Below are 13,962 nucleotides of genomic sequence, written 5' to 3' on the forward strand. Positions count from 1 at the left end.
CTCACTATAAAATATTAAAAACATGGCACACTCCCATGTAGCACAATAGGTCAGCTGTATGCTACAAAATTTTTGCCTACCATCACAGCTAAGATTTTAATCCTGGCGTGAACAGTATATACTTCCCCTCCCAAATGAATACTGTGACGTCGGGCAACAAGCGCACCAAGTTTGGCCGAGCTAACTTAGATGCTAAATGCTTCACTCTATTCTGACATGGCACATTATTCACACATATCAAGAGAGAAAGTGCTGACCCTCGTCCAACATGGGAATTTTAGCATTCGTGAGGCAGCGATTTGGTGTGGCGTTTTGCCAAGTGTAGTTCAGAGATTGATTGACCAGTGGTGGGTGTCGGGGGACATAGGACGTCTATTGGACACTAGTTTAAAGCGGGTCCATACCTGCCAACCCTTCCGATTTACCCAGAAACTTTCCGATTTTCAACTCTTCTTCTGGTTTTCCGATTTATTTTTATTTCTCCCTATTCTTGACCAATATAACCTCCAGTATGGTCAGTACTCTTCCCCTAGGACGAATTCTTATGTGCTTGTGTAATTTACGCAACCTCATTTTTAAGCATATTTACCGGTATTTGATGCTTTATTTGGCGGGCGGATCATTCGTCGCCTTCGTGTATCGTATTTCCCGCTCACTACAGTAGCGTGTGTGCTGTTCATGTGGGAATTCGGGACGGCAATCATCCTACGAGTCAGAGAAGGTCGTGCGCACTAGCAACTGCTAGGGACTCCGTTGATCGGGACGAAAGAGTGAGTTTTTTTTTGCTTTACGTCGCACCGACACAGATAGGTCTTATGGCGACAATGGGACAGAAAGGGCTAGGAGTGGGAAGGAAGCGGCTGTGGCCTTAAGGTACAGCCCCAGCATTTGCCTGGTGTGAAAATGGGAAACCACGGAAAACCATTTTCAGGGCTGCCGACAGTGGAGTTCGAATCTACTATCTCCCGAATACTGGATACTGGCCGCACTTAAGCAACTGCAGCTGTCGAGCTCGGTAGTGAGTTTGTTATTGTGTGTTTCGCACGCTCATTTCTGTGTGTAGTTTCGTTGGAGTTTTAGACCACGTGTTTTTTCTTGCAGTTCTGTGCTTTTCCCGCTGTCGAAGTCATGTTAATAATGTACGAGACATATTGATGTGTTTTGTATGTGGTAGTTTTGCGTATTTCAGTGCTCTTGTGTTGATCGAGTTCATAATTTTAATGACTTCCATGTATTTCAGAGAGTTGTGTCGGTGACAGTTTGTGGTATTTTCTCTTCACATGATGACTACAAAACATAACAAACGTTATCTCCAAGTGTTCAGGGATACCTATAAAACTGAATTTCCATTCATTTTACAGTCTAATAAAGGAAACTATTATGCATTTTGTTCCATGTGTCGGTGTGATATTAATATCTCTCATGGAGGGAAAACAGATATTGTAGCTCACAGTGTCGCACAGAAACACAATGATAGTGCTAGCTGTCTCGAGAGGAACAAAAAATTAAGTAATTTTTTTGTAGGTGGGAAGGAAGATGATGCAGTCACTCGAGCAGAATGTTTGTTCACGGCGTTCATTGTCAAACATAACCTTGCATTGTCTTGTTCTGATCACGCAGGGCCATTGTTCAGAAATATGTTCCCAGATTCAGACATTGTGAAGAAATATGTGTGTGCTAGAACAAAAACATCTGACATAATTAATGAAATGGCCCGTGATGCAGATAATAAGGTGATTCAAACTTTAAAGACTGAACCTTTTGCGATTTCAACTGATGGTAGCAATGATATAGTAAGCTCTATCCTATCGTCGTCTTGTTTTTCAACAAAGAATTGAAAAAGATTGAAAATCGTTTGCTATCCACGGAAAATTTGGAAGGCAATTCTACTGGTATTAATATTGCTAATTTGCTCCTCGATGTTCTGAAAAGATATGACTTTCCGGTGGCAAACTGTATAGCTTTTAGTGCAGATAATGCTCCTGTTATAATGGAAAGAAAAAAACGGTGTTGCTGCTAAACTAAGAGGGCAGTGCGAAAACATTATGGGATGCCCATGCCATTTGATTAATTTGGCTGCCATGAAGGGTGCAGACTCCCTTCCTGTCAAAATTGATGAGATGCTAATTGATATTATTTAGACAGAAGCTCGAAGAGAAAAGATCATCTCAAAATGTATCAAGCTTTGTACCAAACTGATGTTAGAAAAATATTAAAGCATGTGTGTATACGCTGGTTATCCTTGGGGAAATATTTGGAAAGATTGATTTCAGAGTGGGAGCCACTTCAGAGTTTTTTTAAGGATGAGGTAAAACGGTCCAGTGGCACAGACACATCTCTGAAGTATTTCCAAATTCCGAAGCTAAAGGCACATGAAGATACAGAAATGGAACGTGGTCCTTGTGTCAGAGTACAAGACCAAGCTTCTATTATTTCTGGAAAAACGAAGGCGGAGAGTAGTTCATCTCCATCTGTGAAGAAAATAAAGGAGTCTTGTTGCACTGCCAGTATTTCATGAGAGGAGAGACTATTCCTTTTTCTGTCTTCAAACTTTAATAAAGCATTTTGCTCATTTCTGGCATTTATCATCCCCATATTTGAGAAAACTAATAAAGTTCTTCAGTTGCAAGCACCTCACATTCATGTCATAAGATCAATGCTGATGGATATGTTGAAGGACATTGTGTGTAGGTTTGTTAAGCCAGTGGTTATAAAAAAATATCCTACAGTTTTAGAAGTGGTATATCACACAAGAGAGAATCAGAAAGCTGATGATTTAGTAATTGGCTGTTCAACATCTCGTCTTGTAGAAAATCTGGCACCTGAAGAGAAGAAAAACTCTTATTTGCATGCCAGGAACTATTGTGATTATATTATTCATAAATTTAATTTGAATAGTGATGTTTTTGTTAATGCTCAAGTAGCTCAGATAAATTCTTTGCAGACTTCTTCCTTCAATGCCATAAAGTATTTTGTTTCAAAGTTTCCTGTTATATTGCCAGTGAAAGATGGTGAAGATGACCAAGAAGCAATGGATGCATTACAGTGCCAGTTTTGTGCTCTCCAAGTGGAGGATTTACCATTGTCTGTTGTGCAAGAAGAAAGAATAGATTGTTCTTGGTCTGCTATAGGGGATATAAGAGGTGCAGAAGGGTGTTTCAAATATGATAGAATCACAAAAGTAATGCTCTCAATATTGACAATTCCACACAGCAATGCAGAGTGTGAAAGATTGTTCAGCCAGGTAAAAAAAGACGAAGACACAATTCCGATCATTTCTGAATGACGAAAATCTCGGTAAACTATTGGTGGTCAAATAAAGTCTAAGTGGAAAGTGTTATGACCAGCAGTATGACAGTGCATTGTTGAAGAGGGCAAAGTTAGCTGCCAGTTCAATGCTAAACAAGTAAACACAGCAGTCTCTATCACCTACATGTGTATATTCTTCACCATTTCATAAGTTGTAGTCCTTGACTTATCTGTCTAAATGTTACTATTCGTATATGTGTCATAAATGAGAATGATTATTAGGTACGTTTTCTTGCAATCGTTTTTTTTTTTTCTTTAAGATTTTAAATATAATGGTCAATTCGCATTGTAACTGTAGATATGTATGCCTTTTATCTTGTCCTCTTTTTATCGAGACCGTGGCGCAATACATTTGATAACATCCAAGAATTAAAAAAATCTTCCTATTTTTGATTTCTAAAAGTTGGCAGGTTTGAATTGGTCCATAAACAATTACTAGAATCCAGACTCCATCGAAGAGAAGCTGCCACCAAAGTGTCTCTCTGATAAACAGATAGTCTATAGTCTATCAGAGCGCCTTTGCCGAGATGGATTTTAATCACAAGTGGGATTGTGTGAACTCCCGTAAGTGAGACTTCTTTTAGTTCGATGGAGGTCTGGTTGGTTCATGTTTACAGATCACAGTGAACCCGATACAGTAAAATATATCGGTGTTCACCCAGTGTCCGTATGTGTGTCATATTGGTGGATATCGCCTGAGGGGCTGGAGTGCTTCATCGAATAGATGAGTTTCACATTGGACCAATATTTGGACATTGTGCGTAATATTATGGTTCAGAGTGTGAGAGAGCGCTATCCAGATAAGGTAATACAATTCTTGCAATACAACTCCCCAGTCCACACGAGCAGTCTTGTTCAGGGCTGATTTTCTGAGCAGGATCCATTGAACTGTTCTGTTGGGTCCCTTGAGCTTCAGAATTGAATCCCATTGAACAGTTGTGGGGAAAGGTGGGAACATCATATAAAGAAACATTGGTCTCACCCTCCCCTGCATTCTTGTGATGCTGTGTGTGTCATTACGTTGGATGCATGGGAGGATATAGTCCTTGATAAAGAATACTTTAGGTTGCTTGTTGAGTCAATGCCATATCGGCTCTGACAAATTGTTCAGGCTGGTGGATACTGAATTAGTATTAAGTCTAAAACAGTCCTTTTAAGGAGTAATAAAATTAAAAGTACAATGCCAGATTTCACAATGAATAGAAATACGAACGTATTTAGTTAACGCAACACACTATGAAAGTTAAAAAAAAAAAAAAAAAAAAAAAAAAAAAAAAAAGTGATGCATGGAGTAGGACCTTGACAGGTGAGTACGCTTCCTCTGAGCTAACTAGCAATCGCATGAACACTCTTAATATTGTAAGGCTATTCCCCTGCTGTGCATGGTATATAGCATATTTACACCTCTATAACAGTTCTTCAAGGGGCCATTGATAATAAGTGACATTCAGAGTGGAGATGCAGAGACTGTTCAGATATGATAGAGTAATGGAATCCAGTAAAATAAAAATGCTGGTACCAGTATTCAAACGGATCTTCACATATTTATTTAACCATTATGGCTATTCCTCATCCATTTCATTGTAGTCCTTTGTTATTCTGATATACAGACAGTTGCATTGTGTACTGACAGTCTCATTTCATCAGGAACATGTCTTTAACAATAAGCGAGTTGGCATAACTTTTTTCTGCAGCTGTACCACCTCACCCGAGGATGATACTTGATACAGGACTTAAAATTTTTCATGCATCAATTTATTCGAGAGTCCCTTCTCGTGGATATTTATTGTAGCCATACTCTGAATCGCTTGCACATCCCCTGCCTGAAAATAGGTTGGACACACTCCTTTTCTCTTTTTTTTCCCTGTGTTGTAAGTTTGTGTGTACAACCAGAACTTGGGTTTGTGGCACCACAGTTATGTGAACTGGTCTTTTCTCTTTGATGCTGTTGATTTACATTTTCATCTGTCTGCTTGAGAGAATATTAGAAAATGCAAGGTATGCATATCATGCAGCTTGAGCTCGTGCCATCACGGTATTTGCTGGTATTTATTCATAAAATGCCATCAATACCATGAGTTCTTTGAACTGAAAACTAAATTTGTGATACCATAGAAGAGTGATAAATAATTCAGATTATGCTCATTAGGCATATTTTTTCTAATCATACTTTAGATGTTTTTCAAAGAAACTTAGAAAATATAGAAATTTTGTTGTTGTTTCTTACCTTCTAAAACCTTGATCTTCTCCTTTCAGAATTTGGTGTTGTGTTTTGAATATGTTCACAAAAGTCATGTACAAAATTATTTGAAATAATTCTGAATGCCTGGGTTTTAGGAATCAGGGACTGGAAGGAGGATTGGGACTCACTGTGTTAATCAACAATTACCATATTTACTTGTGTATTAGACCCCCCCCCCCCCTGGCTTTTTGAGGCAAAGTAAATGAAAAAAATAAATCTTGCATACAAGACCCCCCAATGAAATTCGTCAGAAGGATTCTGCTTCGAAGCGGGTACAAGTCTTACTGCAGCAAAGTCATGCGATGCATCTGTGTTTCGTAGTGAGGAAATGTCAGCCTCCGTAGCATAGGCCTACCGCAGCTCTGATGGCGTCGCACAAATAGGTGAATTGTTTTGTGTTTGACCCACGCATTACAAGCACGCATCAGTCTTGCATATACTGTATGTCTGTGCTTTGTAGTTAAGAATGCCCACCAAAGTAATGGTTATTAAGATATAACAATTTCATATTGTTCCGTATTGAAGTGAGTTCAGTATTAGGTTAAAGGTACATAATGGTTCCACCTTTCAGTACTATTAACCTCTTAACCCTCCGTCGGGCGCAGCTGGCCTGAGAGGCCAGGAAAACATGTTCTGGCATGCCCTCCCTCCATCCCACTAGTTTCCTGACTCGTGGCAGTGCATAAGACACCGTACCTCAGTTGACTGCCAGTCTCCATGCGGCACGCCTGTAACTTCCGCGGCTTGTGAGGCCGACTGCGCCCGATTACGTCGTAATTTTGAAGGTGAGTTTTTTCAGTATATTTTTATTGCAAGGGTTAATTTTACTCAAAATAAGCTTGTTCTGTGTGAAAATTCATCAATATCTTTAGAAATAAGTGCTATACTGAACCTGGCCTCTCAGGCCGAGTGCGCCTGATAACGTTACATCGATAACTAATTTGAGTATTTATATATTTAGTTTCAGATTTCCTGCTGAAATGGCCCAAAAATTGTATGATGTCTCCAACCCCAAGGATGTTGCGGAAATACGAAGCATCCTCCTTGAGGATAATGGTGATGATCCTGCTTTAGTTGAGGATTTGGGTGAAGAAAGAGACATTGCTTCTGAGGATGAGGTTGAAGAACGTGAAGTGGACTCAGAAACTGAACAGGAAGGAGGGACTAGTGGTGAGGAAGACAAAGGAGTAGAGAACATATCGGATGCCTTTTTCTTGGAAAAGATAAACAAAGTGGACAAAAAAGCCATCTCCGGCTGCTGTTCGTCGTGCACAACGTCGCAACATCATTACACACCTTTCAGGTGTAAAAGGAGTTGCAAGAAATTGTGAAACCATATTACATTGTTGGGAATGTTTGTTCAATACAGATATTTTGGAATTGAATGTCAAATATACCAACCAATATATTGACTCAGTCAAAGCCAAATTTGCCAGAGATAGAGATGCCAGGGAAACAGACCTCGTAGAAATTAAGGCATTCATTGGTCTATTGTACCTGGCTGGAGCGTACAGAGTGAACCGTCAGAGTCTGGAGGAACTATGGGGAACAGAAGGAGATGGGATTGAAAAATTTGGCCTCGTGATGATTAATAAAACGGTTCAAGTTCCTCATACGTTGTATTCGTTTTGACGATCGTACCAGCCGTTCACAACGGAAAGAATATGATCGACTTTGCCCAATCCGTGAACTGTTTGATTGTTTTGTTCACAACTGTCAAAAGAACTGCATTCCAGGAGAAAATGTCACAATCGATGAGATGTTGCCAGGTTTTCGTGGAAAGTGTGGTTTCAGACAATGTATACGATCTAAACCCACCAAGTATGGAATACAGAAATTTTCCCTTGTTGATGCCAGAATGTTCTACACCTACAGTATGGAAATTTATGCTGGAAGACAGCCTGAAGGGCCATATAAAGTAAGCAATAAGCCAAGTGACGTGGTCAAACGACTGGCTGAGCCTATTTTTAAGACAGGGCGTAACATAACCGGTGACAATTGGTTTTCAGACATTGATCTGGTAAATGATTTGAAAGAGAAGAAGCTATCATATGTTGGGACAGTAAGAAAAAATAAAAAGCAGTTGCCGCCCAGTTTTGTCAATGTCAGAGGGAGGGATCAATATAGCAGCTTGTTCGGATTCAACAATGGTATCACTTTGATTTCATACATACCAAAGAAAGGGAAAAATGTAGTTCTCATTTCATCACTTTGTGAAACTGATGCCATTGATCTACTGGAGTGCAGAAGAAGCCAGAAGGGATTACATTCTACAATATAACCAAAGGTGGAGTTGACACAGCTGACCAAATGTCTGCAACTTTCAATGTGAGCCGGAACACAAGACTCTGGCCGATGGTCATTTTCTTTGCCTGTCTGAACATAGCCGGCATAAATTCCCAAGTGATTTCGATTGGAAATGGACTGGAAGCACTTAGAAGGAGAATATTCCTCAAAACTTTCTCTCTAACTAGTGATTGGACATCTAGTCCGGCGAAGTCTGAACACAAGTGGAATGCCTACTCAGCTGCAATTGCGCTTGAAAAGGTTTTTGCCCCAAAAAGAACGTGAAACATCTTCCTCCATACCTCCCAAAAGACGCAAGTGTGGTACATGCTTGGCTAAAACAGGATTCAGAAGTATGACAAATTACGAGTGTCATAATTGTCATGAACTGATCTGTCTAAGCCACGTAAAACCGCTGTGCCAGACCTGTTATTCAGCTGCTGATTCTGAAGATTCATCGTAGGTTTCTGCTCACATCTACGGCAAAGAATGATGGTCCCACGTCAGAAGACAGTGTATTTTACCTTTGTATTTCAGTTTTCTTTTATAATGTTTAATTCGTGTAATTTTAAAATTTCTTTTGTGATAAGTGATCAATTTTTGTTGTTTTAGTTTAAGCTTTATTTCATGTAATAAACGCTTTCTTTCCCGTTAGTTTGGTATATTTGCTTCCTTAGATCCTAGCAAAGTATTAGATCCTAAGCAAACTGTTAGGTAGAGAGGAGGGGTAAAAATATATGGGTGGCCTCTCAGGCCGGCTGTGCCTGATTTTGTTTCGTTCAGAGGTGCGCCCGACGGAGGGTTAAGCGGGGAGCTCGGTACACACTGGCTCACTCCCAGGTGGTGAGCATTTTCCTTGATTGAAGAAAATATTTACTTACTTGATTAAAAACAATCTTAGACAAGAATGAACTATTGAAGGGCCCTAAGAGAAATATTTACTTGAATATAATGTATTTAATTGAAAAATCCTATTTTAATTTTTGAATATTTTGTGCAAGAACGTACTAAGTGCTTTCACATTGTGATATCGAGGTTACTTCTTCCTAATAGCAAAGTAACTTTTACCTGAATATTTTAGGCAGTTTACTAACAATCTCTGCCTGAAAATATAAGTTTCTCTATATGTAAATTTAGCTTTACAAAGTTCACATGTACATAAAAGATTTACAATGGAATAAATTATAATACTCGCAAAATTTTCTGTTGTGTTGGTTAGCGCTTTTGAGGGATTAAGTTTATATACCTAAAATTCATAAGTGGCACACACAGACAATATTACTCTACACTACAGGTAATATTTACAACCTGCACCATGTTATGCCTTTTACAGCTGTTCATTATGATACACATGGAAACAGATCATGTTATATAAACTGTCTCGGCCTTGCACAATTTGTACGATTCCATTCCGAAACGCAATCGTTTTCTTGGTATGTAGGGATGGTTCACATCAATTGACACTTTGCTATCAGGGGTATAAGTTTCCGAAAATGTTGCCAACGGATGGACAAATACTGGATTTATCTTGTACATTTTGGGAGGAATTTGTCCTTTTTTTTCACCTCATTGTCAGAATTTGTAAAATGCTGTGGAAGAAAATATAATAATAATAATAATAATAATAATAATAATAATAATGTTATTGGCTTTACGTCCCACTAACTACTTTTACAGCTTTCAGAAACACTGAGGTGCCGAAATTTAGTCCAGCTGGAGTTCTTTTGCATGCCAGTAAATCTACTGACAAGAGGCTGACGCATTTGAGCACCTTCAAATACCACTGGTCTAAGCCAGAATCGAACCTGCCAAGTTATGGTCAGAAGGCCGGCCAGCGCCTCAACCGTCTGGGTCACTTAGTCCGGCGAGAAAAATCTCGTCTGTATTATCAGCTCATAGAAAGTAGGCGTAGTGAGCAATTTATTGCAAGAAATATAGTGTCCTAATTTAGGTTTCTGTACAATACGCTGTGGCAACAGTATGGCCATAAGAAGCTTAATTTTGTTCTTATTTGTTCTGACCCAGTCTTGATCTCTACTCATTCATTTCATCTTACTAAACTGGGTTTTATGTGCGATTTCTTGCTGGGTATCATTTGTCTGTTCAACTATGTTCTGGCATATCTCGTCATAAAAAAACAAAATATTTTGCTCGTTTATATTTTCCCTAAACTCTCCTTTTAAATCATGATGGAATTTTGAATCAATGCGGGACCTACTTTGTCCATTTTCAGTGTATGTTGACGAACTAGCACTGGTTGGATTGTAATCAGTATTATTGTCATTGCTGTCACTGTCATGATCGCTACTTGAACTGGAATCAAACACGTGTTGTCTTTTTCACGACAGCTGAACATTCACATCAGCTAGGCCCGAACCTTGTACATCCAAACCTGCTGTACTTATTCCAGGTAAGTTCCTGTCACTTACGAATTACTGTTCGGTAGAACTTGCTTCACTATGATCACTATTCTCCCCACTAAATTCCAACATTTCGTTTATCATGGCCAGTGCATTTTTGTCCTCTAACGGTGGGGGCTGGCAATTCCTTTTACACATTTTAGCAGGGGGTGGGGGGAAATAAGAAAAGAAAAAAAAGATGGAATAGAACCCTGGTCTCTACAGTCTGGACGGAAATCATGAATTGTGCCTGTATTACGGAAGCGTACTATAATAAATGTTGCGTAACGCGCGGTAAATACCTAGTCCAGTTGTGAAGGAAGAACACAAGACTGAGGATAATAAATCAGGTCACAGTTCTAAAATGTCATCAGAGAGGTCTGTGCAGTATCACAATCTCTAGAAATCCCTCCTACAGCAATATTATTGCATCCAAGGGACGATTAGGCAATGGGCTAAAGCTTCAGCGCGAGGCTATTGGGCTTTATATCATTCTTGTCAAGACGTAAGTCGCGTACTTTATGATGCAACTCATGGATGACACATTGGGAAAAACATAGTTGAAAAAATTCACATCAGAGGGCAGACTCGTCCAGAATACGGTGCTGAAAAAGAAATAAACCTCTCCAGGCAGGCGACCGAGAAAAAAAAATTGTATCAGCAGATATATCCACATTCCCCGCCGAGCAAGGAAATAGTACCCGCAGATCTCGCCACATTGCCCACCGAATGGGTTAAAATAAATGTAAGTTTACATTCGTATTTAATTAAAATTGGTATCAGTTTCGACCAGTATTCATGGTCATCATCAGCCAATTACAAATAAGTGTAAAACAATGCATAGAAAAAAATTACAAAGTTTAAATAATTCTGTTTGGTATCTAACCATTGCTAGAAGACAAGCGGCCAAAGCAATTAGAAGAATCAAGAGACCATCAAAAAGAAAACCTAAACAAAATAGATGAGTCAAACAACACAAGACAAGGGACTATTACAGGACATTTAGACAATGCCAATCAAAGTATACTCCACCCACACTCATGATGAAAAATAAATAAGGGAAACTAGCACACAGTAATCAAGAGAATGCCAAAATTCTAGCCGATCACTTCAAAGATTTACTAAATGCTGAAGAACTAAAAGAATACTTAGGGCCGAATTCATAGACAGCACTTACACATGAGTGCCCCTTATAAGCCAGGTTTCAATTCATATTACCTACATAAGTGTCCCACTTATTGCTATAAGTGGACCTCCCACACACACACACACACACACACACACACACACACACTTAAGTGACTCACTTATGTTGCAGCAAGATGGAGGATAATGATTTTGATGAATATATTGCATTTCATTCACAGAATGCTTTCCGTGCATACAGTAGAAATGGAAAATCCTGTTGAAATGTAATGTGACCAACAATTTAAAGAAGGTTTCATTTTAGTATTGTTAGAATTATGAATATTCTTGTTCCTTTGATTGAGAGAGTGAACATAACCTCTGAAGTACTCGCTACCTCACCATTAATGAAGATATTGTTTTGATATTTTATGCCACCTCTTAATTTCAGGTTATTATCACAATCATCATTACCGGTATTTCGCTTAATTGGAAACGTGTTACAGTTGATAAGTTATCAAGACTGTAGGCCTATGGAATAGTAAAGAAGTTATAAGAAAAATGAACGTATTGCACTACCACCATTTATTTTAAGGTTGATTTGTGCTAATTATATCAGGTATCAGGTTATCAACCAATAATTTGCCAGATTATATCAGAAGTTTCCGAAATTATGGCATCGCACATCAAAACATACTACTTACGTTTTATTGGAGAAGTAATTAGGCCTATCGCAACATAATGGTTACCTACGTATATATTTGTCAAATCATTAAAAGCGTTGTAAGGTTAGATATTCTACATTTGGATGAATATTTGTATAGGTTCGAGTACCTGGATAACTATAAACATATTATATTAAGAAGAAAATTAGACTGGGCATTTTCATAGTTTGCATTGTCCAATGTTTTTCCCACGTCATTCATATTCTGATGGGAAACTGCGTCGGTCTGCTTGTTCTATATTATGTGCATATTCTTGCAGGTGCCGTCTCAGCTTGCTGTTTTGTTATCCATTCTGATAACCAGATAAAATATAGACTATCTTTTAACCTCAAAAATGTCGTGTGATGTCCTTCGATAAGCAAAACGCAGTAGATCATCCCACTATTCGGTAGCCAGAACTACACGATCCAGGAAGCATGGCATAATATACAGCATAGCCACATCTCTAGTGATACTTACTGTATCAATGAGTGTGTTCTTTAAGTGCTGTCTATGAAATATAAACTCATAAGTGAATACTTATTATAAGTGATCCCTTATTACTTAAGGGTTCCACTTATATATAAGTGCTGACTATGAATTCAGCCCTTAGAATTTGATCCTTATCCAAAAAATAAAACAAGTCTAGAAAAGGTTATGCCAGCAGATTTCAATGAAGTAAACAAAGCGATTGGTTGGCTCAAGAACTACAAGGCAGCAGGGGAGAATCAATTGGTTGCAGAGCTGTAGAAGAATGCAAATAATCACTTTAAAACCTCCACTGACACTTCATAGACATCTGGAATTCTGAAAAACTGCCTGAAGAATGGATCACAGCTATAATTCATCCCATACACAAAAAGGGTGATAGATTGGATCCAAATAATTACTGGGGGATTTCTTTACTTAAGGTCACATATAAGATCCTGTCTAGAATTATCCTAACAAGAATTCAGGAACAACTCGACCAAGAACTTGGAGAATATCAGGGAGAATTTCGACCTGGAAGAAGTTGTTCAGATCAAATCAGTCATAAGTGGATCATGAGTGCCTCCATGGCTCAGGCGGCAGCACGCCGGCCTCTCACTGCTGGGTTCAGTGGTCACATCCCGGTCACTCCATGTGAGATTTGTGCTGGACAAAGCGGAGGCGAGACAGGTTTTTCTCCTGGTACTCCGGTTTTCCCTGTCATATTTCATTCCAGCAACACACTCCAGTATCATTTCATTTTATCTATCATTCATTAATCATTGCCCCAGAGGAGTGCGACAGGCTTCGGCAGTCGGCACAATTCCTATCCTCGCCACTAGATGGGGCTTAATTCGTTCCATTCCTGACCTGGTCGAATGACTGAAAACAGGCTGTGGATTTTCAAGTGGATCATGAAACATCAAAGAGTGAAAAACAAAACGTAAGTCATCACTTTTGTTGACTTCAAGAAAGCGTATGACAGCATCCATCGTGAGTCATCACTTAAAATGATATATATGTTGATTCCCATAAGGAACCTGAAATATTTAATCCGAATGGGTGAATTTATAATACCAATATAAATGGTCCGTTATTAGACATTATAAATTTTCCAGCGAAATAATTCCTGGTTGCCAGCGTTTCGCCCCACTGTGCTAAGTTGGGCTTATCAGTTGGTAAATAGCACACACACACACACACACACCAAGATGCATGGCTAGTGCATACCATGGAGGCCACTGCGTGGGCTACTTGGAGCCACCGGCAGTGTCAGTGCACTGAGAGACTTTCTCATTACCAAAAATTGATGCCTGGCCATCAGATGATATAGATGTTGATTCCCATAGGGAACTTGAAGTATTTGTCCCGACTGAGTAATTTTATAATACCAATATAAATGGTCCGTTATTGGACATTATAAATTTGC

At 39.0% G+C, this 13,962-nt stretch overlaps 1 protein-coding gene across 1 annotated transcript in view; it reads left to right on the forward strand.

The window, feature by feature from the left end:
- Positions 1–13,962, forward strand: part of Rep (Rab escort protein) — a 215,469-nt gene that overhangs the window by 68,071 nt on the left and 133,436 nt on the right. The gene's annotated exons all lie outside the window — the stretch shown is intronic.

The sequence above is a fragment of the Anabrus simplex genome, chromosome 3 (assembly GCF_040414725.1).
Source record: "Anabrus simplex isolate iqAnaSimp1 chromosome 3, ASM4041472v1, whole genome shotgun sequence".
Taxonomy (NCBI): Eukaryota; Metazoa; Arthropoda; class Insecta; order Orthoptera; family Tettigoniidae; genus Anabrus; species Anabrus simplex.